This window comes from Papio anubis, chromosome 1, assembly GCF_008728515.1.
Source record: "Papio anubis isolate 15944 chromosome 1, Panubis1.0, whole genome shotgun sequence".
Taxonomy (NCBI): Eukaryota; Metazoa; Chordata; class Mammalia; order Primates; family Cercopithecidae; genus Papio; species Papio anubis.
In genome coordinates, this window is record NC_044976.1 from 19,717,553 (window position 1) to 19,738,427 (window position 20,875).

Consider the following 20,875-nt stretch of genomic DNA (forward strand, 5'->3'; position numbering starts at 1 on the left):
TTGGGAGAACAAGGCAGGCGGATCGCTTGAGCCCAGGAGTTCGAGACCAGCCTAAGCAAAATAGCAAAACCCTGCTCTCTACAAAAAATACAAAAATTAGCCGAGCATGGTGGTGTACACCTGTAGTCCTGGCTGCTGGGGAGGCTGAGGTGGGAAGATCGCTTGAGCCCAGGAAGTCGAGGCTGCAGTGAGCTGACATGCCACTGCATTCTAGCCTGGGCAATAGAGTGGGACCCTGTGGAAAAAAAAAAAAAAACAGTCAGGGGTGCTGGCACCACGATAGGTGCAAGGGTTGCCTCCAATTCCCTCTGGCTCTGTTTCTCAGCCTCTGTCCAAGCAACAGGCAGATTTTCCAGGCCTGGGGACTTGTCCCTGGCTCACTAATGATTATACCATCTTAAGTCTCCTGGAATCCTTAAACCATTTTGCATTTGTAAGCAAGTATTGAGCCCCTCCCATGTTTTAGGCCCAGTGCTGGGTGCTTTCACCTGCAGTTTCTTACAGAGTACAGCATTTCCTAAACTTAATTTGCTACCTCCATGATTTTTGCCATCATCACCCAACCCATGAAATACATAAACAGTATTTACTCAGTATTTTGACTCACTTTTAAAAAAGATAAACTTATCTGAAAAGGGAAACTATGTCACTCCTGTAAATAAGCAGTATCAACCAAAAATACAAAAAGAAACAAAAACAAATACAAAGACATTCTCGGTTTCTGGCACCAGAGCCCAGTTCTGGCTCCTACTTTACTGAGAAGTCACGTGATCTCTCCGGGCCTCAGTTTTCTCCTCTGGAAAATGGAGCTGTTGGAAGTTAATGCATGCCCTGAGCCTGGCATGGAGTGGGTGGAAGAGAGGTTGCCCAACCTGGCTAAAATTGGTTCTCTGGGCACGGACACTTTCTCTCTGCTCCAGCCTCAGTTTTCTCCTTATGATCTTCAGGGCAAAGGTGGCTTCAGGAAGACTGGGACTTAGATACCGAGGAAGGCAGGGCTCCCAGGGAATCACAGTCTGTGCCTTCAAATTTCTGACTGGCACAGATTGTTCCAGACAGTCCCAAGGGCCACTGAGAAGACCCTCCTGTTAGGAGTCAGTGAGCTCTCTGTCACTGGAGGCATTCAAACAGAGCCTGCGGACTTCTCACTACGAAGCTGTCCAGAGAATTCAGTGCTCAGAGGAAAGGAGTGGTTATTCCATCAGAGGTGGAGGTAGTTCCCCAGGAGCGGGAGCAGGGCCTGTAGCACCCAGCATCTGCCCCCGGCTCCCATCTATCCGGGATTTTAGCGTTTCCTCTGTAGTTTTCAAGCACTGTCTCATATGACTCTTGCACCAGCGAGAGGCCAGGGGAGATGGTGCCTGCCTCTTAAAGAGGGGCAGGCTGGTCCACATAGGTCAGGTGACTTGACCAAGGTCACCAGAGCAGAGTTTTGAACTTGAGCTGTCTGACTCCACTGCCTGGGAAGTGCCTGTCCCTCCTCTGGCATCCGGGGAGCATGTCCTGGGGCTCTGGCTGGGACATAGCCGTATACCTGCCCGGGCCCTTTACCTCTCTACAGAGAGAAAGAGGGAAGGCCCCATGTCTAGGGGGTGGTTTCCCTCCAGATGCCACCCCTCCGAGGTCCCCTTCTGCTTCTTCTTGCGGTAGCCAGGGAGGCAGCCCACGGGCAGGGAAGCGGGGGTGGAGGTGGAGAGTCAGAGGTGCACGTGGACAGAGACAGAGAGACAGGGACACGTGGGCAGAGACGGATAAAGACAGAGACCCAGAGAAAGCCAGATATGTTGACAGACAGAGACAGATGCCAGAGAGGAAGGCAGACAAAGACAGACGGGTAGAGACAAAAACTCCCACCAAGAGACGCAGAAGAAAGATGCCGACGGTAAAGACAAAACAGGAGTCGCACGCAGGGAGCGGGTCAGGGCCCAGGCTCGCTGAGAGGAAGGGCCGCGTTGGGGCAGCCCGAAGGCAGAGAGCCCGAGAGCGCGGGGCGAGCGAGGGACGCCAGGGCCGCGCCACCCCAGCCAGTTCCTAGCTCCGCTCCCGGCAGGGGGCGCCCTGGCCTCGTGGCACGACCCGCCAGCCGGGCGCGGGGCTCGGGCCGGGGGCGGGGCCGGGCTGGGGAGGGGTTGGGGGAGGGGGCGGGCTGCCCGGGCCTCGCTCGGGCCCCGCGGCCGCCTTTATAAGGCGGCGGGGGAGGTGGCCCGGGCCGCGTTGCGCTCCCGCCACTCCGCGCTCGCGATCCCGGCTCTGCGCTTCCACGCGCTTGTGCCTGGACGGACCCTCGTCAGTGCTCTGCGCAGGTAAGGACTCGATGCTGCCCCGCGCCCCGGCTCCCCAGGGCCCCCGCGGATGTGGTGTATGCTCGGCCCCTTCTGCATCCTCAGCTGGCCCCGTGCTGAACTTTAATGGGAGGGCCGGGGTCTCCAGCGCCACGCCGCCCACAGCAGCCCATTCGGGACGCCCGGCAATTGGTCCTGCCCCTGTCCTCCCGCGCATCCCAAGCTCCCGGCGCGCGCTCTGGGCGGGACAGGAGATTGGACGTGGCGCCCGCAGAGCCGGCGAACTCAGGGGACCGCGCTCGGGACCGCCCTGCAGTCCCAGGGTCTCCTACCTCCCGAGCCGCTGTCTGGGACCCTGCCCTCTGTCTGGGCACCTGCCCTTGGTGCCCCGTGACTGAGCCCCTCCTGGTGCCTCCTTGGCTGTAGCTCTAGAGACTTGGACTGCCAACCCCCAGGCCTCGTGCCTGGCGCCCTCCCAGGCGTCCCACCTGACCCGGTGGGGTCTAAAGCAGTTTGGTTTGGGAGGAGGAGAGGGAGGGAGGCGCTTGGAACGGGGGGGCATGGGGGGAGGAGACAGGACACCATGGGGGGGAGGAGACAGAGGACACCCGCGTGGGCGTCTGAGAGTGGGCACCCACTGTGGGCACCGCAGCTGTGGGGCAAAGCTCTGGAGCCCGCGAAACTGAAGGAGCCTGCCGCCCTCTTTGGGCTGTGCGAGGTGGGCCGCCCAGGGCTGTTTCCCTGCCCAGTCTTGGTAAGAAAGGGTTAAACGCAGGTCACAGCAGAAAGGTAGGAGGCCGAGGTAAGCCTCCCCCACTCCCCATTGTGCCTTATGATTCTTTTTCGACACACAATGGGGTTGAAGGCGGGGCCTTTATAAAGGCCTCTGGGTGGAGGGTGAAAATCATTGAGATCAAAAGAGGGGGCGATTCTCAGGCCAGGAAGGGCTCTGGGCCCTGGGAACAATCAGAGACCGCTCAGGTGGGCCCAGCTGCCCAGGGAGGCAGGGGTTGGGTTCCAGTCTCAGTGTAGATAACTGCAACTATTTTTTGAAGGCCTACCGTTCGTAGAGGGACCTGCTCTGACATCTCACGTACATAATTTCATTTTACAAATGGGGAAACTGAGGCTTAGACAATTTAGGTAAGTGGTGGGACCATTGTTTGAATCCAGACTCCAAACTCTGCAACCCTAGCCTCCTACTCCCACTGTGCTGCCTAAGAGATATGGGGCTGAGCCTGGGTTTTGTCTTGGGGCTCCTCCTGGGCTTAGCCCACTCTTCTTCCACTCTCCAGTCTTTCCCTTTCCAACTCTTTAGTCCTCCCCACCTGTGGGTGTCCCCACCCTGTCCTGCCCCAGCCATCCTACTGCCTGGCCCCATGCATCTTGTTCCTCTGTCATCTTTTTCTTTCTTGAACTGAACGCCTGTGAATTCCCTCAGAAGAGGCCCCTGGACACAGCTTCTCACCATCCCAACTGGTGAAGACTAGGCTGAGTGATGATCTGGGTCTGTGTCCCTGAGCCCATTTGTAAAAAGGGGTGTGTTCCTCTCTGGGGACTATTGTGAGGAATAAAACTGAACTGAGACCAGAACAAGATGCTATCTTCATTCAGCAAATACCTAAGCATCTGCCATGTGCTAAGCTCTGTTCTAGGTGCCGGGAATGCCGCAGTAAATCAGACAAAAGCTCTCTTCTGGATTGGATGTTTGCATAACAAAATTCTTTCAGGTTTTGAAACTATCAAAATTTACGGCGTAGACTTGAAATCAAGCTATTCCCAAGGAAGGAGATTAAGATGCAATCACCTGTCATCGCCCTCATTTTAGCAAAGGCAACCTCGCTGTGGGACCTGGGTTCAGTTCTGTTCCCTCTCTGTGCCTCGGCCTCCTCCCATAAGCTGTGATCAATAATGCCTACCAGCGGTGAGGTCTAGATATGATGAATGCTTGCGAAGGGTTTAAGCTGGTACCTGTGCTTAAGAAAATCCTGGCTATCCCCAGCTCTCTTCTCAGCAGAAAATGCAATGCAGAGACCGGATGTTGGGTTATATCCCTGCCTCTGAACCTGTCACCCACTTCTGCCCAGGCTCTTCCCATCCTGTCAGGCTGCACATGTGGGATGGCATGGTGCCCTCCTTGCTCACACTCAGATGCCACCTTCTGTCACCATCCTAAACACAGCCTGGGCTGGGAGCGCAGAGCTCCATGATGAGATCAGCCCTGGAGCCATCATCTCTGCAGTGCTTCCTGCCCTCTGCCTGTTCTTGTTCCTCACGATGTCCCAGCTCAGGACCAAACTCAGCCCTGTTCTGTCCCATGACTTACATACCCAACATTCCCTGCAAGCTGGATATGATCTTGGAAAGGGGAAGTGAGTTGCCCAGAGGCACACAGATGCTACCTGGGGAGCTGGTCCTGTGTATCTAGAATTCCAAATCTAGCGATCTCCATGCTGTACCCATCTCTGGGAATGAGGCCTTTTAATCCAGGGAGTAGGATCCGGTAGCAGAGCCCGAGTTCTCACCTTGAAATCAGTGTGACTTGGCTTTTTAATACAAAACCCAGAGCTCCGAGAGAACATTGCTGGGAGAGTGAGCAAGCTGGGCTGAGAACCAGCACTCAGAAATCTCCATGTGGCCACAGGAATGCTGACTTGGCTTCCCAGCACCATGTCGTCGTCATTGGCAGGCTGGAGCTGGGCTTTGTGGTATGTTAGGTTTGTTTTTTTTTCTTCTGGAGATGTCCTCACTTTCAGAGGGCAGTTAGGGGCAGTAGACTGGAGGTTCATTCCCAGCACTGCCATGCGACCCTGGACAAGTCACCTTCTCTTTCAGAGCCTCAGTTTTCTCATCTGCAGTATGGGTTAACATTATAATATACTTTGCAGGGTCACAAGATCATAAATGGTTTTCCAACTTTGGGCTGAACCAGCATTGATGTTATTAAGACATTCATATTTCCTGTGGAGCAATTTCAAAAGCAGTTACCTTTATCCCTACCAGGTGATCCTGAGGGCCTGAGGGAAGTCCACGTTTAGGTTACAAAAGCCTACACAGCAGGGAAAACACTGGTTTGGGGGCTGGTGTCTTGGATTCCAATCGCCAGCTGTGTGACCTGAGGCAAATCACTTTACCTCTCTGAGCTCAGAGGAGGCCCCCAACATCAAGATAGGATGCTCAGTGTCTGAAGAACATAGTCTCCATATTTTTCTGCCTCCTTGTACCAGCCCCCAGTCCCCTGCCAACACTTCGTTAATTGCTCCCAGAAAAACTCTGTGCTTAAAGTTTTCCATGCTTAAATTCTCAGCCTCACTGTGGCATGAAATCAATTGTTTGCATTGAATTTGACTTCTCAAATTTAGGGGTAAAATTTGAGATGAGAGTAGGGGGTTAGGGAGGAGATGAGGACGAAGTTAAACCAGATGTGCTTTTGTTTAATTGTAGGATGGTGGTTAAGCTGCTCAAGTATTACCATGGTTCTTTCTGAATTCCAGTAACCAGGAGTCAGGTTTCACAAAAAATTGTAGTGTTCTTTCCTGGCTGGTGTGGACTCGCCCTCTCTATTATTATTATTATTACTATTTTATATTCATCCGAGGCCACAGAGTACTGGCCAGAGAAGAGACCTCATAGATGCCCAGAATTTCAGCTGGTAGGCCTTTAGAAGCTGACTGGGTCAACTGAGCTCTTTGCACACCAGGGAGACTGAGGCCCAGGGAGGAGAGGAGGCTTGCCCAGGGTCACACAGTTGCTTAGGGCAGGCAGAGTGGAGTGGGAGTTCAGTCTCCTGACTCTAAACTACATGATCTTTCCAAAGGCAACCACTTCTCCTGTATTTGGTGTGTTTCATTTCTACAGTATATTCTTAGCATAGAATGCTTTTTGAAAAACATTGTTTAAGGGAGGATGCAGATCACGTGGGTTGGTGGAAAAAGATGTTAAGCTCAGGAGAGCTGAGTTGAAGTCCTTGAACTACCTCTGTGATCTTGGGCAAGTCACTTCCCCTCCCTGAGTCTCAGATTCTTCATCTGTAAACCAAGATATCTGAGGAGTAGGAGTGAAGAGATGAGACTTCGCTAAGACTTGGAATGGGTCTAATGTGTTCAACTGGTCCCCACATATTTATAGTCTACTGTGTGCTGGGTTATGGGAGGTCCGTCACAAACTGCCTTCCCAAGGCTGCAGGGGGTGGGGGATTGTTGACTTCTGCAGTGATTAAACAACTTTAATTTAGTTGCTGGTGTTGTTAAACCAGGCAATTTCTTTTTATATAAAAATAAGGGTTTCTGGCTTCTCTTGAAAGATCAGAAGATGTGGCCATATGGGGCTTTGTCCCTGCCTGGCCACAGTGGCTGGAACTGATTAGCCAGCTGCTCCATCCACTTTACCACAGTCTCCACCATGCCCCACTGCCTCACACCAGCCCACCTGTCTCCCTGACATTACCTGCCTACCTTCTGAGCTTGTGGTTTCTGGGCTAGATGCGGTGAGGCCATGTAAGAGGGGCTCAAATTGCACTTGAATGATTGGGTGGGGCTTGGGCCAGCCCTCAGGGGGCTCAGGGTGAGACTATGGGACACGTGGACACCAGGACACCAGCCCCTCTTCCGTAGCCTGGCAACATCTACAAAACATGTCAGCTAGGTGAAGGAGCTTTCTTCCTGCTTCAGTGGTCCTCAGGAAGAGTCTGAGGGCTCTGGAGGTTTCGGAGCGATAGAGCATCTGCCTGTCAAGGCTCAGCGAGCTGAGCTCAGAGTCTAGCTGGGGACAGGCATCCCTGGGTACTTCCTTCTAAAGATTGCACAGCCCCTGCAGGGGAGAGACTCCCTTGACATCTTCCACCTTACCCCTTGCTCCCCAAGAGCCCTGTGCATTGGTGTGTCACCTCACCCTGTGCTCCCTGGTAGCCCTGTGCATCGGTGCATACCCACTTCTCAGACAGGAAACACGATCTTGCACTGTGAACCCACAGCTCTCTGTTCTACCCACTTTGCCGGGAGCCAGGGCCTGGTGATGACAGGCAGGTACCATGGTGGCTGCAGCAAGTATCTCAGAATTGCCATATCTGAACCAGAGGGTAGCACAGGAGGCTGTGAAGCCTGATGGTTACATGTGGGGGCTCTGGAGGCAGCTGCTGTATGTGAGATTCTAGGTCTCCACGAATCAGCTGCTCCAGGGGTTATGAGATGGACAAGGGAGCCTGATTGATTGTTGATTGCTGATAGTAACCTCACGTCCTCTGGTCCTTACACCTGCAGACGAGTTTAGAAACGTGCCCTGTGTGGGAAGTGGCATTTTGTGAGCACCGTTGGGTACCAGGCACTTTCACACATTACCTTTGATGCTCACCTACCCCCTACCCTCCGGCATTTTGCAGTGAAGGAGACCGAGGCTCAGAAGGCAGACATCTTAGGATTACTCCTCCCCTATGTCTCTATGCCTCTCTGCTTTGACCCAGGGAAGGGAGGAGAGGACAGGCCGGAAGGTCATTTCTGGGAATAAGGCCTTGGAGACCCTGCAGTGAGGCCCTGACCCTCCAGACTTTCTGGGCCACCCCTTCCTCCTCCGCTCCAGCTTGTTTCTTCATCCTTCCAGAGCTCAGTTTGTCATTCAGGTGCATGAACTTTACCTGGCCGGGTCTGCAAGCTGCTGGGTGGAGCTCAGCAAATATTTTATGTTCTTTAAAAAAATTTGGCCGGGCGCGGTGGCTCAAGCCTGTAATCCCAGCACTTTGGGAGGCCGAGATGGGCGGATCACGAGGTCAGGAGATCGAGACCATCCTGGCGAACACGGTGAAACCCCGTCTCTACTAAAAAATACAAAAAACTAGCCGGGCGAGGTGGCGGGCGCCTGTGGTCCCAGCTACTCGGGAGGCTGAGGCAGGAGAATGGCGTAAGCCCGGGAGGCGGAGCTTGCAGTGAGCCAAGATCGCGCCACTGCACTCCAGCCTGGGTGACAGAGCCAGACTCCGTCTCAAAAAAAAAAAAAAAAAAAAAATTTTTAGGTGGCCAAAGCAAATTGCTTTTACTGGAAAAACCAGAAGCGCAAACTTTATTTTATTTTTGCAGAGATGGGGCCCTGCTATGTTGTTCAACCTGGGTTCAAGAAGTCTACCCACCTTGCCCTCCCAAAGTGCTGAGATTATAGGCAGGAGCCATTGTGCCTGGCCCATAAGTGCACCCTTTACAAAGATCTACCAGGTGACTCTTTTTTTAGACTGAGTCTCGCTCTATTCCCCAGGCTGGAGTGTAGTGGCGCGATCTCGGCTCACTACAGCCTCTGCCTCCTGGGTTCCAGAGATTCTCCTACCTCAGCCTCCTATGTAGCTGGGATTACAGGCACATGCAACCACACCCAGCTAATTTTTGTATTTTTAGCAGAGACGTGGTTTCACCATGTTGGCCAGGCTGGTCTCGAACTCCTGACCTCAGGTGATCCACCCACTTTGGCCTCCCAAAGTGCTGGGATTACAAGCATGGGCCACCACGCCCAACCCCAGTGACCTTTTGTTGGGTCAACCTCTTGTCTTCTCTAGTGCACCTTTACTAGGTCAGTAAAGCCACAGGGTGAGAACCCACTTAGCTCTCAGGCTGAGGTTTTCAGGCCTCTTGCTGGCTGCCACTGAGTGTCTCGGGCTTGTATTTATTTATTTTATTTTGTTGTTGCTGTTGTTTGAGACAGGGTCTAGTGGCTCTGTCGTCCAGGCTGGAGTGCAGTGGCACGATCACAGATCACTTACAGTGCAGCCTTGACTACCTGGACTCAAGTGATCCTCCCACCCCAACGTCCCAAGTAGCTGGGACCACAGGCATTCGCCACCACGCCTGGCTAATTTTTTTTATTACTTGTAGAGATGAGATCTTGCAATGTTGTCCAGGCTGGTTTCGAACTCCTGGGCTCAAGTGATCCTCCTGCCTCATCCTTCCAAAGTGCTGGGATTTCAGGTGTGAGCCACTGCATCCGGCCAGCCTGGCCTTTCGGAGGATCTCTTCCCCCTCCACCTGTCTCCACCTTGACTTACCTCTCTCTCAGCATATAGGAGTTACTAACTGACCCATCTGCCACGATTCTGGTTAGAAAGTGTCTCATCTGAGGCCCATTTCCCCTCCTCCACTCCTTCTAAGCCCTTCTATAGCTGCGCTTCTTTCTCTGCCTCATTCCGCTGGTCCCTGCTATGCCATTGCTAACTAAAAGTCCATAGACTATGAGCCTGACATGTACGTACTAGGCATGGTGCTCAGTGCCTTGCCTGTAATTACTCATTTGGTCCTACAGCAGCGCTGAGTGGCAGGTGCTATTATCCCACATTACAGACGAGGAAACTGAAAGACAAACTCCCCCAGCTGGGAAGTGAGAAATAGACATGTTTGTTCCCTACCATTATCCAGCCAGCCAGCCAGGGCTGCTGCTTTCTCCACGATGTGAATGACATAAGCCATCATCCTAGAAGAGTCAGTTCTGTGTTTATCTTAAAACCATCCAATATGGAATTCATATTCTAGGTCCGTTAGCATATCAAGATATCAGAGATAAACAGGGTTCCTCTCAACAGCTTGTCCAAGCCCTCAATCACCTACGTGATTTTTCTGTGTGTGAAAATGCTGTTTTTTGTTTTTCCCCTTGACCTAATCCTTATACAGATGCTCCTTGATTTACCAAATATTTTTGTCCTGGAATTGTAAGTTGAAAAATATCGTAAGTGGAAAATGGATATAACACCTAACCTGTCAAACATGGTAGCTTAGCCTAGCTTACCCTAAATGTGCTCAGAACAGTTACGTTAGCCTGTAGTTAGGCAAATCATCTTACATGAGGCCTATTTCATAATAAAGTGTTGACTATCTCATGTCAATTTCTTGGCTATACTGTACTGAATGTGAAAAACAGAATGGCTGGCTGGGTACTCGAGGTGTGGTTTCCACTGAACACTATAGCTTTTGCATCATCGTAAAGCAAAAAAATCTCAAGTGTAAGTTGGGGACAGTCTGTAATGAACATTTAAGGGCTTACGCTGTGTCGGAAAGTGAGCTAATCACTTTGAATGACCTTATTGTATTGAGCTCGTAATTCTGCAAACAAGGAAACAGAAGCTCAGAGAAGTTGAGTAACGTTCTCAAAGTTTGGAAAGTGCAGGTGAGACTCAAATCCAGGGTTGCCCAATCAGATTGGCATCTGGATTCAAATTTGCATGTTTGGAGACAACTCTCAGGGCACCTTGTGGTACACATTTGTTTTTCAGTGAGTGTTTGCAAATGACATGGGAGTGGGAGGTCCCGGGGGAGGAGACAGAACATAGACACACGTGGTGGGGCAGCAGCGTTTGTTCTCCCAGACAGTGGATTTTAGCCTGTTCACCCCCTCATAGGAGACGACAAGCCTACAAGGAAGCATCTTGAGAAACCCAGAGGGGACTGGGTTTGAATCCCAGCCCTGCCATTTCAAACTGTGTGACCTTCGACAAGTCCCTTTCCCTCCCTTAGCTTCTGGCTACCCTGCCCACCACGCATGATTTATTTGAATGAGGCAAGGCCTTAGGATTTTCCGGTTTGTGGATGGTGAATAGCCAGCGTGTCTCCTGCCTCTCTCCTGCCCTGCACCCACATCAGACATCACTAGTCAACCACTGCTCGCTTTCCTTCCCAGGTTCCTTCTAAGTACAGTGTTCCGGGCAGCCATTAGCAACTAATATAGAGTTGGCACAAAAGATAAAAGGACATCCCAGAAACATATTATATTTGGTCATGGTGTGGGTGGGGGTAAGGAAGGGATAGGCCTAGGTGGCACCCAGTTCAATGTCATGGTGCTCCTTGGTCTTCTTTTCCTTGTCTTTGGAGGAACGAAGCTAGACTGTACCAGGGCCTGCCCCAGGTGTGGGGTAGAAACCTTTTATGAGGCACACAGCTGTGTGCATGTTCAGTCCCAAGGGATGGGCAGGTTTCTGGGCCTGATCGCTGCCTAGGCTTAAAGTAAGAGTGACAAGAAAGAGGCCGGTTTCAGATCCTCCTGGAAAGAGTTAGGCCTGCCCCCTCCACCCTTTGTAATAATATCCATAGTAGTACTATGAGTTCTTGACACTGACGGACCACTTGTTACGCACCAAGCCACTCTGCGAAATGCTTTGTTTACATTTACACATTTCATCCTTGTACCAGCCCATTTTTCAGGTGAGGAAAAGGACTCAAAGAGTAATTTGCTTGGGTTTGCCCAGCTGGTAAGTGTCGGAGCTACGATTTGAATTCACATCTGTCGAACCCTGAATAAGTAACTCTTTTTTTTTTTTTTTTTTTTTTTGAGACGGAGTCTTGCTCTATCGCCCAGGCTGGAGTGCAGTGGCCGGATCTCAGCTCACTGCAAGCTCCGCCTCCCGGGTTCACGCCATTCTCCTGCCTCAGCCTCCGGAGTAGCTGGGACTACAGGCGCCCGCCACCTCGCCCGGCTAGTTTTTTGTATTTTTTTAGTAGAGACGGGGTTTCACCATGTTAGCTAGGATGGTCTCGATCTTGTGACCTCGTGATCCGCCCATCTCGGCCTCCCAAAGTGCTGGGATTACAGGCTTGAGCCACCACGCCCGGCCCCGAATAAGTAACTCTTATCGCTACTATGGCTATTATTACAAAGATGGGGAGGGGTAAGCCTAACTCTTTCCAGGAGGACCTGAAACTGAGCTCTTTTTTTTTTTTATGGTATCCAGAACATCACTTTATAAACTGTTGTCAGATTACCATGTAAACATTAATACCCAAATACAGCATTTGGACAATTATTTTAAATTTTAACTGTACCATCCCCAAACTCAGCTATGAATTTGGTCTGGGGAGAGGGCTCCGTAATAGGCCACTGAAGTCCCCCATCCCACCCCATTATTCTCCCCCGAAAACTGCTGCCCGACTGCTCTGCCAGACTTGGGCTAGAACCTGGCTTCACTGTGGCAGTGGGAGCACCTGGGCCCTTACAGTGTGGGAAACCGACCCGCCCACAAACTCCATCCCAGGTGTTGGGATGCTAACACACTGAAGCTGAAAGACCCGGCTTGGTTTTGCCACAGATCAAGGTGCATCGGACTAGAGAGCCTGTCCTCTGCCTTATTTCCTGCACAGGTCTTTTTCTTCGTAATGCAACAAATGCTACACAGCTCAGATCCAATGGGACACGGGGAAAGGGGCTGTAGTGCAGCCCAGCCTTGCTGAGGGAGACCCCTGCCTCGCCAAAGCTCTTTGCTCACAAAGGCTGAAACTGGCCTCTCTCTTGTCACTCTTACTTTAAGCCTAGACAGTGATGAGGCCCAGAAACCCGCCTCTCCCTTGGGACTGAACATGGGCACAGCTGTGTGCCTCATAAAACGTTCCTACCCCACACCTGGGGCTGTCTAGCTTAGTTCCTCCTGCTTTCCTTCACCGCAGGCTCAGTGTGGGGCCTGCGGGCTCTGCATCGTTCTCTTGGCTTACCATGATCATTTCTCATTCATGAGTACAATACGCCTTTGCCTGTGGAAAGCGCTTTCCCATTGGCAGAGCCTTCCACGTTTACACATGGGCAGCACAGCAAAGGGCATCTCTATTTTTGCAAGATAGAAAATTGAGGCTCAGAGTCCGGGCGCAAGGGCTCACACCTGTAATTCCAGCACTTTGGGAGGCCAAGGCAGGCAGATCACTTAAGGTCAGGAGATCAAGAACAGCCTGGCCAACATGGTGAAACCCTGTCTCTACTAAGAATACAAAAACTAGCTGAGATCCCGCCACTGCACTCCAACCTGGGTGACAGAGCGAGACTGCATTTCAAGAAAACAAAAGGAAGATTGAAGCTCAGGGAGGGAGGGTGGTGGGCCCAGGATCACACAGCGAATAAATGGTAAACCCTGCACCAAGGAATTAGGTATCCCACCTGTTCCCTAGGCCTTCCTGAACAAATTGCCTAGGGAAACATGAGGTCAGTGCTGGGAACGCAGGAGTGTTGGCTCAGCAGAGGCAGGGGTTGTTCCTGTCCCCCGCATCCCACCCAGATACACCCTATCCTGTTTTAATCAGCCATTGACCTTGGACAAGTCACTTTAACACTCCCAACCTCAGTTTCCAGGCACTTACTCTATTTTTCAGGGTTTTGTTTTTTTGTTTGTTTTTTGAGACAAGGTCTTTCTCTGTCACCCAGGCTGGAGTTCAGGCACAATCACTGTTCACTGCAACCTTGACTTCCTGGGCTCAAGTGATCCCCCTGCCTCAGCCTCCCAAGTAGCTGGAACTGCAGTCTTGTGCCACTGGGCCCAGCTAATTTTTTTTATTTTTTATTTTGTGAGATGAGGTCTTGCTTACGTTGATGAGGCTGGTCTTGAACTCCTGGACTCAGGCAGTCCTCCCTCAGCTTCCCAAAACACTGGGATTAATAGGCGGTGAGCCACTGGGCCTGGCATATTTTTCAGTTTTTAAAGCCGTTTCTTTTTTTTCTTTTTTTCTTTTTTTTTTTTGAGACGGAGTCCTTGTTCTGTCTCCCAGGATGGAGTGCAGGATGGCGTGATCTTGGCTCACTGCAACCTCCACCTCCTGGGTTCTGGTGATTCTCCTGCCTCAGCCTCCGGAGTAGCTGGGACTACAGGCGTGTGCCACCATGCCCGGCTAATTTTTTGTACTTTTAGTAGACACGGGGTTTCACCATGTTAGCCAGGATGTTCTCGATCTCCTGACCTTGTGATCCGCCCACCTCGGCCTTTGAAGTACTGGGATGACAGGCCTGAGCTATGGCGCCTGGCCTAAAGCCATTTTTTTTTTTCTTTTTTTTTGAGATGGAGTCTCGCTCTGTCGCCCAGGCTGGAGTGCAGTGGCCAGATCTCAGCTCACTGCAAGCTCCACCTCCCAGGTTCACGCCATTCTCCTGCCTCAGCCTCCCGAGTAGCTGGGACTACAGGCGCCTGCCACCTCGCCCGGCTAGTTTTTTGTATTTTTTTAGTAGAGACGGGGTTTCACCGTGTTAGCCAGGATGGTCTCGATCTCCTGACCTCGTGATCCGCCCGTCTCGGCCTCCCAAAGTGCTGGGATTACAGGCTTGAGCCACTGTGCCTGGCCAAGCCATTTTTTATTAATGAACTCACCGAACCATCAAAGCAACCCAATAAAGTATTACCATCATTTTGCAAAGTGGGAGACTGAGACTCGGGGAGGCAAGCAACTTGCCTGAGGTCAAACTGATGGTAAAACCAGGCCTCAAACTCAGGTCAGGATCCCAGGCTGAAGGTCTTTCCCCAGCTGTGTCCCCAGCCTCTCTCATCTTTGCCTTTGTACCTGCCATCCCCTCCCCTGCAGCGACCTCTGCCTGCTTGTGTTGCCAGTTGGCATCACGGCTGTTTTTCTTGAGCTTGGTTGGATATCTTGAACCCTTTGTAATCTGATCATCTGCATTGCGTCTGGCTCTGAGTCTCAGTTCCTGGAGGGCAGGAGCCCCCATCTGAGTCACTCGTGAATTCCCATGCCTAATAAGATGCCTGCTTTCAGCAAGCATTTAATGACTTTTTTTTTTTTTTTAAGACGGAATTTGCTCTGTCACTCAGGCTGTAGTACAACGGTGTGATCTCGGCTTACTGCAACCTGCGCCTTCCAGGTTCAGACGATTCTCCTGCCTTGGCCTCCTGAGCAGCTGGGATTACAGGCATGCGCCACCATGCCTGTCTAATTTTTGTATTTTTAGGAGAGTCAGGGTTTCATCATGTTGGCCAGGCTGGTCTCGAACTCCTGACCTCAGGTGATCCACCCACCTTGACCTCCCAAAGTGCTGGGATTACAGGTGTGAGCCACCACGCCCGGCCCATTTAATGACTTTTGAGTTCATGAAAGGCTGCCCCACCTGGCAAGGGTTTCCACAACTGGCCTGGCTTGGTTACCATGGGGAAGCCTGGGAGGGATCCCCCACTGGGTGTGACCCCTGAGGCACTCCAGGCGAAGCCTGGCCACCCTCCCCAGACCTTCACTGGTGTCCTTCCACCGATGACTCCAGCTCATAAATGGTTAGTGATTGGCAGCAGGACAAGCCAGTGTCTCTGGGTCCAGTTTTCCTGTTGGCAGTTCAGGCCTTTAGTCATACTCAAGTAAGAGGTGCCCAGTGTCATACCTCTGGCCAACCTCTTTGTCCATTTTGTTCACAGATGTACTCCCAATCCCAAACAGCCTTAATTTCTTTAATAATAATAATAGTCATAGCTGTAAATTTTCTGAATCTGCATGTACCATGCTTACTGGTGCATGATAGGCACTTACTACATATTTGTTGAATGAATGAATACACGCAGTGAGTAACATTTTATAGGGACTAAGAGTTATATGACCTTGCGTGACCTCTGTACCTCAGTTTCCTCATGTGTTGACTCCGTGAGAGGTGCTCAGAGGAGTAACCAATACATATGTCGATATATGTTTAACTATACCATGAACCAGGCTGTATTCTAAGCGGCTCACACGTATTTATTGATTTATCCTTGCACCTGAGGCTCAGAGAGATTAAGTTCATGTCTCCTAGGTCACCTAGTTGCTGTCACATGCAAATATTTTAATATCTCCCAGGACATGTGTGTTCCAAATAACATAACATGGGAGCCACCTCCCCTACCAGCTTCCTCCCGTAACACAGACCTCACGCCCCAGATCCTAGGGTCAGAACAAACTGTAACAGTAGTAGGTGAGTCTAGCAGTCATGTTGTCCCTGACTATAAAATGCCTCATCCAGTGTCGGGCACACAGTAGGTCTTATGATCACCATCTGTGGGACAGGCACCAATCATGGTCTGTGCAGAAGCTGGCAGGAGGGAGCCCCGAGTCTGCTGGAGGAAACTGGGGGGGGGGGGGGGGGTGCCTTTAGAGAAGAAATGACAACGGTCATAAATCATTGTAACAGTAACAGCTCATATTAACTGAGTGGCAGACACTGTTCAAGCATGTCAGATGCATTAATCATTTAATCCTCATGTGAGCCCTAGGAGGTAGATACTATTGTCATTGTCCCCACTCACAGATGGGGAACCAGGCTCAGAAATAAGCTCACTTGGGCTGGGCGCAGTGGCTCTTGCCTGTAATCCCAGCACTTTGGGAAGGCCAAGGTGGGTGGATCACCTGAGGTCAGGAGTTCGAGACCGGCATGGCCAACATGATGAAACCCTGTCTTTACTAAAAATACAAAAAATTAGCCAGGTGTGGTGGCAGGGGCCTGTAATCCAAGGTACTCGGGAGGCTGAGGCAGGAGAATCGCTTGAACCCGGGAGGCGCAGATTGCAGTGAGCTGAGATCATGGCATTGCACTCCAGCCTGGGTGACGAGCAAAATTTCATCTCAAAAAAAAAAAAAAAAAAAAAAAAACAGGGAATAAGCTCATTTGTCCAGTGAATGGCTAGTAAATGATAGATCCGGGGTGTGAATGCCTGCACTTAGGTTGTGGCCTCTTGCTGTCCTGCCTCCTTCTGTAAAGACTCGTGAAGCTTCCTGCTGGGTAGTTCCTGGCCGCTGGCAGCAGGCCCATGCCACGGTGCGTGCTGGTGCTGGATGATCCGTGGGGCGGAGGGGAGTCTCCCCATCTCCTCAGAGGCCTCCCCTATGTCACACCCTGAGGCTGGGCCCAGACAGGTATTCAGGAAAGGAAACTGATCTGTTGCCTCACCCCTGCCTGGGGCAGCCCGGCATGTGTCAGCCGCCTGATCCCCAGGTACTGCCCAGGACCAGCAGCAACAGGGACGACCACCCTCCAGACCACCCTCCAATGTGGGGAGGCCTGCAACAGCTCCGGGACAGAAAGAAGCTCAGGGAGGTTAGCAAGTTACCCAGGCTCATGGAGCTGGTGGATTGTGGAGCTGGAATTTGGACCCAGGGCTTGGCTCTGGTGAGAGAGGATATGTCTGCCTTGGGGTTATCTGGTCCAGAAATCCAGGCCTGGCTCCTTATGAAACCTGAATTGGTTCACTATTAATAGCAAGAGCTGTCATTTCCTGAATCTAACCTGCCCAAAGGGTAGATACTCAAATCTCTGCTTTTTTTATTTTTTATTTATTTATTTTTTTTGAGACGAAGTCTTGCTCTGTCGCCCAGGCTAGAGTGCAGTGGCGTGATCTCAGCTTACTGCAACCTCCACCTCCTGGGTTCAAGCTATTCTCCTGCCTCAGCCTCCTGAGTAGCTGGGATTACAGGTGCGCACCACCATGCCCGGCTAATTTTTGTATTTTTAGTAGACATGGGGTTTTACCATGTTGCTCAGGCTGGTCTCGAACTCCTCGTGATCCACCTGCCTCAGCCTTCCAGAGTTCTGGGATTACAGGCGTGAGCCACTGCGCCCGGCCCAGATCTCTGGTTTTACAGGTAAAGAAGGGAAGCACAGGCTGGGAGTGGTGGTACATGCCTGTATCCTAGCTACTTGGGAGACTGAGGCAGGAGGATTGCTTGAGCCAAGGAGTTCAAAGGTGCAGTGAGATATGATTGCACCTGTGAACAGCCACCACACTCCAGCCTGGGCAACACAGCAAGATCCCATCTCTAAAAATAAAATAAGAAAAAAAATGAATCGAAGCACAAAGGAAGGGAAGGAATCACCCAAGGTCTTATAGCTCATACATGAGTTAATCCAGAATCGGAGCCTGGGCAGCCTGGCTCCAGAGTCTGGTGTCACTTAATGAGGACTAGATAATTCTCTGCACGTTAGATGGGTACACTCTTCTCGAACCTGCTGGTTCTTTTGGAACCAGATCTAGAGAGGGGGAGCAAGGCAGGAGTTGAGAAAATAGCAGGAACAGACTGCGTGACACTCACCGGGAGGCACTGAGGCTCCGGCTCCCTGAGCTTAGGAGTGTGGAGTTTATCTATCCCCTGTGCGATTCCTGGGGGAAGGGAAGGACAGGCGAAGGGGCACGGCAGGGCAGTCCTGGTGTCTCCAGGACCAGGGTCAGGGGGAGGCCAGAGCAATTAGCCTGGTTGAGGCCTCTACTAACTCAGAAACCTCAGTGGGGGATTGGCCCAGGGCTCTGGCCTCGAGCCTGACCCTCCTGAGTTTCTATCTGAGGCTTCCAGAGTCTTCCTGGGGCAGTGAATCTCAGAGTGCTGGTTTGTGTGAGAACTTTGTTCTGAAATTTCCTCCTTCAACACCCAAATCCCTGGGCTGGCCTGCCTGCCCCACTTCCCCCTCTTAGAGGAAACGGACGCTTTCCTCTTGGGTAGCCACATGATTTGAATAATCAAGTGTTCCCCAGCTGGCCTCTGGCCGAGCGCAGCTGAGCTGGGCAAGGCCCCCAGTTGGGGCACTGAGGCAAGCCTGCCAACCTCCTCATCCCGCCACACACTCCAGCCACCCAGGGTAAAATACAGGAAAAACGCATGGCCCGTAGACTTGGCTGGGCCAGGCCCCAGACTCTTCCTGTGACGGAGGCAGCGCTTGTCTTGGGCTTTGTCCCGTCTACCTGGAGAAAGCTGAGGAGGGGAAGAAAAAGCTGCCCCTGCTCAGGAAATTCCTGATGGAGTGGCCTCTCTTGTCGGCTCACCTGGGTGCTGCTTTCTTGGCACCTGTCAGGGTGGAGAGAGGAGGAAGCCAGTCAGGAAGGGGAAAGATGGGTGCAGGAGGCTGAGGCAGGAGAATAGCTTGAACCCAGGAGGTGGAGGTTGCAGTGAGCTGTGATGGCGCCATTGCACTCCAGCCTGGGCAACAAGAGCAAAACTCCGTCTCAAACAAACAAACAAACAAACAAAAAGAATGTGTGCAGAAATGGTCTTGTAAGCAGACCCCCACAGAGCCCCACGTAGTAGATAGAGATTGAGGGAAAGCATCAGCGGCCAACTAGCTAAGTCTTGGGCAGAACGGCCACAAAGGATTTCTGGAGACAGCGGGATTCATTTATTTATTTTTTTGAGATGAAGTCTCTGTCTCCTAGGCTGGAGTGCCAGAGCTCCATTTGGCTCACTGCAACCTCCGCCTCCTGGATTCAAGCTATTCTCCTGCCTCAGCCTCCCCAGTAGCTGGGATTACAAGCGTGCGCCACCACACCTGGCGACTTTTTGTATTTTTAGTAGAGATGGGGTTTCGCCATGTTGGCCATGCTGGTCTCGAGCTCCTGACCTCAGGTGATCCGCCTGCCTCAGCCTCCCAAAGTGCTGGGATTACAGGTGTGAGCTACCGCACCTAGCCTAGTTTATTAATTTTTAACCTTTTTTGCTGCATTATGTGATTTTTGATATGTGGTGTTTTTAATCATTCAGTTCTAAGTAATTTTAAATTTCGACTATGACTTTTCTTTGATCCTTGAAATTTTTAGGATTTTTTTTCATTTCTAAGTGTATGGGTAATGATTTATACTTTGAAACACTTAGCTTCTCACTGAATTGATGGTCACAGGATGTGGTCTATGTGAAAACTTACTATTTGAACTGTGAGACTTACTTTTTGGCCTGGTAGGTGATAAATTTTTTAAATGTTTGCATGTTCCTGAAAAGAAAGTGTGTTTATGTATTTCGTTTCTACCATCCTACATTTTTATTTCAATTTGTTCTGCTTTTTCTGTTTTATCACTTTAAAAAATTATCTGTGGGTTTTCCCTACAAAGACAAGATTAGCATTTTCTTACGTGCCTTGCTCCCCTGCCTCTCTTAAGTTTCCATACCCTTCACTGACACGCTGCCCTCAGCCCCCATGATGTCATATGAAAATTGTCTGGATTTTAAAAAAATTGTCTAATTCTGAGTTATAGATCTATGTTCTTCTTGTTCTTTGCCCTTCCCTCCCCTCCCCTCCCCTCCCTTCCCCTCCCCTCCCCTCTCCTCCCCTCTCCTTCCCTCTCCTTTTTTGAGATGGAGTTTCACTCTTTTTGCCCAGGCTGTAGTGCAATGGTGCGATCTCAGCTCACCACAACTTCCGCCTCCTGGGTTCAAGCGATTCTCCTGCCTCAGCCTCCCGAGTAGCTGGGACTACAGGTGTGCGCCACCATGCCCAGCAAATTTTGTATTTTTGGTAGAGATGAGGTTTCTCCGTGTGGGTCAGGCTGGTCTTGAACTCCCGACCTCAGGTGATCTGCCCTCCTCAGCCACCCAAAGTGCTGGGATTACAGGTGTGAACCACCGCACCCAGCCCTTCTTGTTCTTTTCTTTGAACTTGAATTTGTTTTGAAAAACTAAACTTTACTAAATTATTTGCTGAGTCTTCAGATATCTTGAATACAATCTGTGGAATTTGTTTATACTAATTAAATCATCCCTTTAAAATTATTGAATTCTTTTTTTGGAAGGGGCGAGGGGTGATTCTCCTGCCTCAGCTTCCTCAATAGCTGGGATTACAGGCGCCCGCCACCGCACCTGGCTAATTTTTGTATTTTTAGTAGGGACAAGGTTTTACCTTGTTGACTAGGCTGGTCTCAAACTCCTGACCTGAAGTGATCTGCCTACCTCGGCCTCCCAAAGTGCTAGGATTATAGGCATGAGCCACCACGCCCGGCCAGCCTTTAACATTTGAATGGGCTGTTTAGCTGGATAGAAAATTCCCAGCTCAATCTTTTTTTCCTTCTGTACTTTGGTCAATTCGACATTTATTCCATTTGTAAGTGTTCTGTTTTTCTGCAAACCTTTAGGATGTTTTCATTGTCTTTTTTTTTTTTC

General features: G+C 50.9%; 1 protein-coding gene across 3 annotated transcripts in view; it reads left to right on the plus strand.

Annotated features, from left to right (window-relative positions):
• Positions 1 to 1,796: 1,796 nt before the first annotated feature.
• ALPL (alkaline phosphatase, biomineralization associated) overlaps positions 1,797 to 20,875 on the plus strand; it is a 69,111-nt gene continuing 50,032 nt past the window's right edge. For 2 of the 3 annotated variants that reach the window (XM_031665163.1, XM_003891274.5), the window contains exon 1: positions 2,149 to 2,303. The gene's annotated coding sequence lies outside the window, so the exon portion shown is untranslated. Of the gene's footprint in view, positions 1,883 to 2,148; positions 2,304 to 20,875 lie in introns of those variants that run through there. The other variant, XM_009201218.4, reaches the window with a different exon arrangement.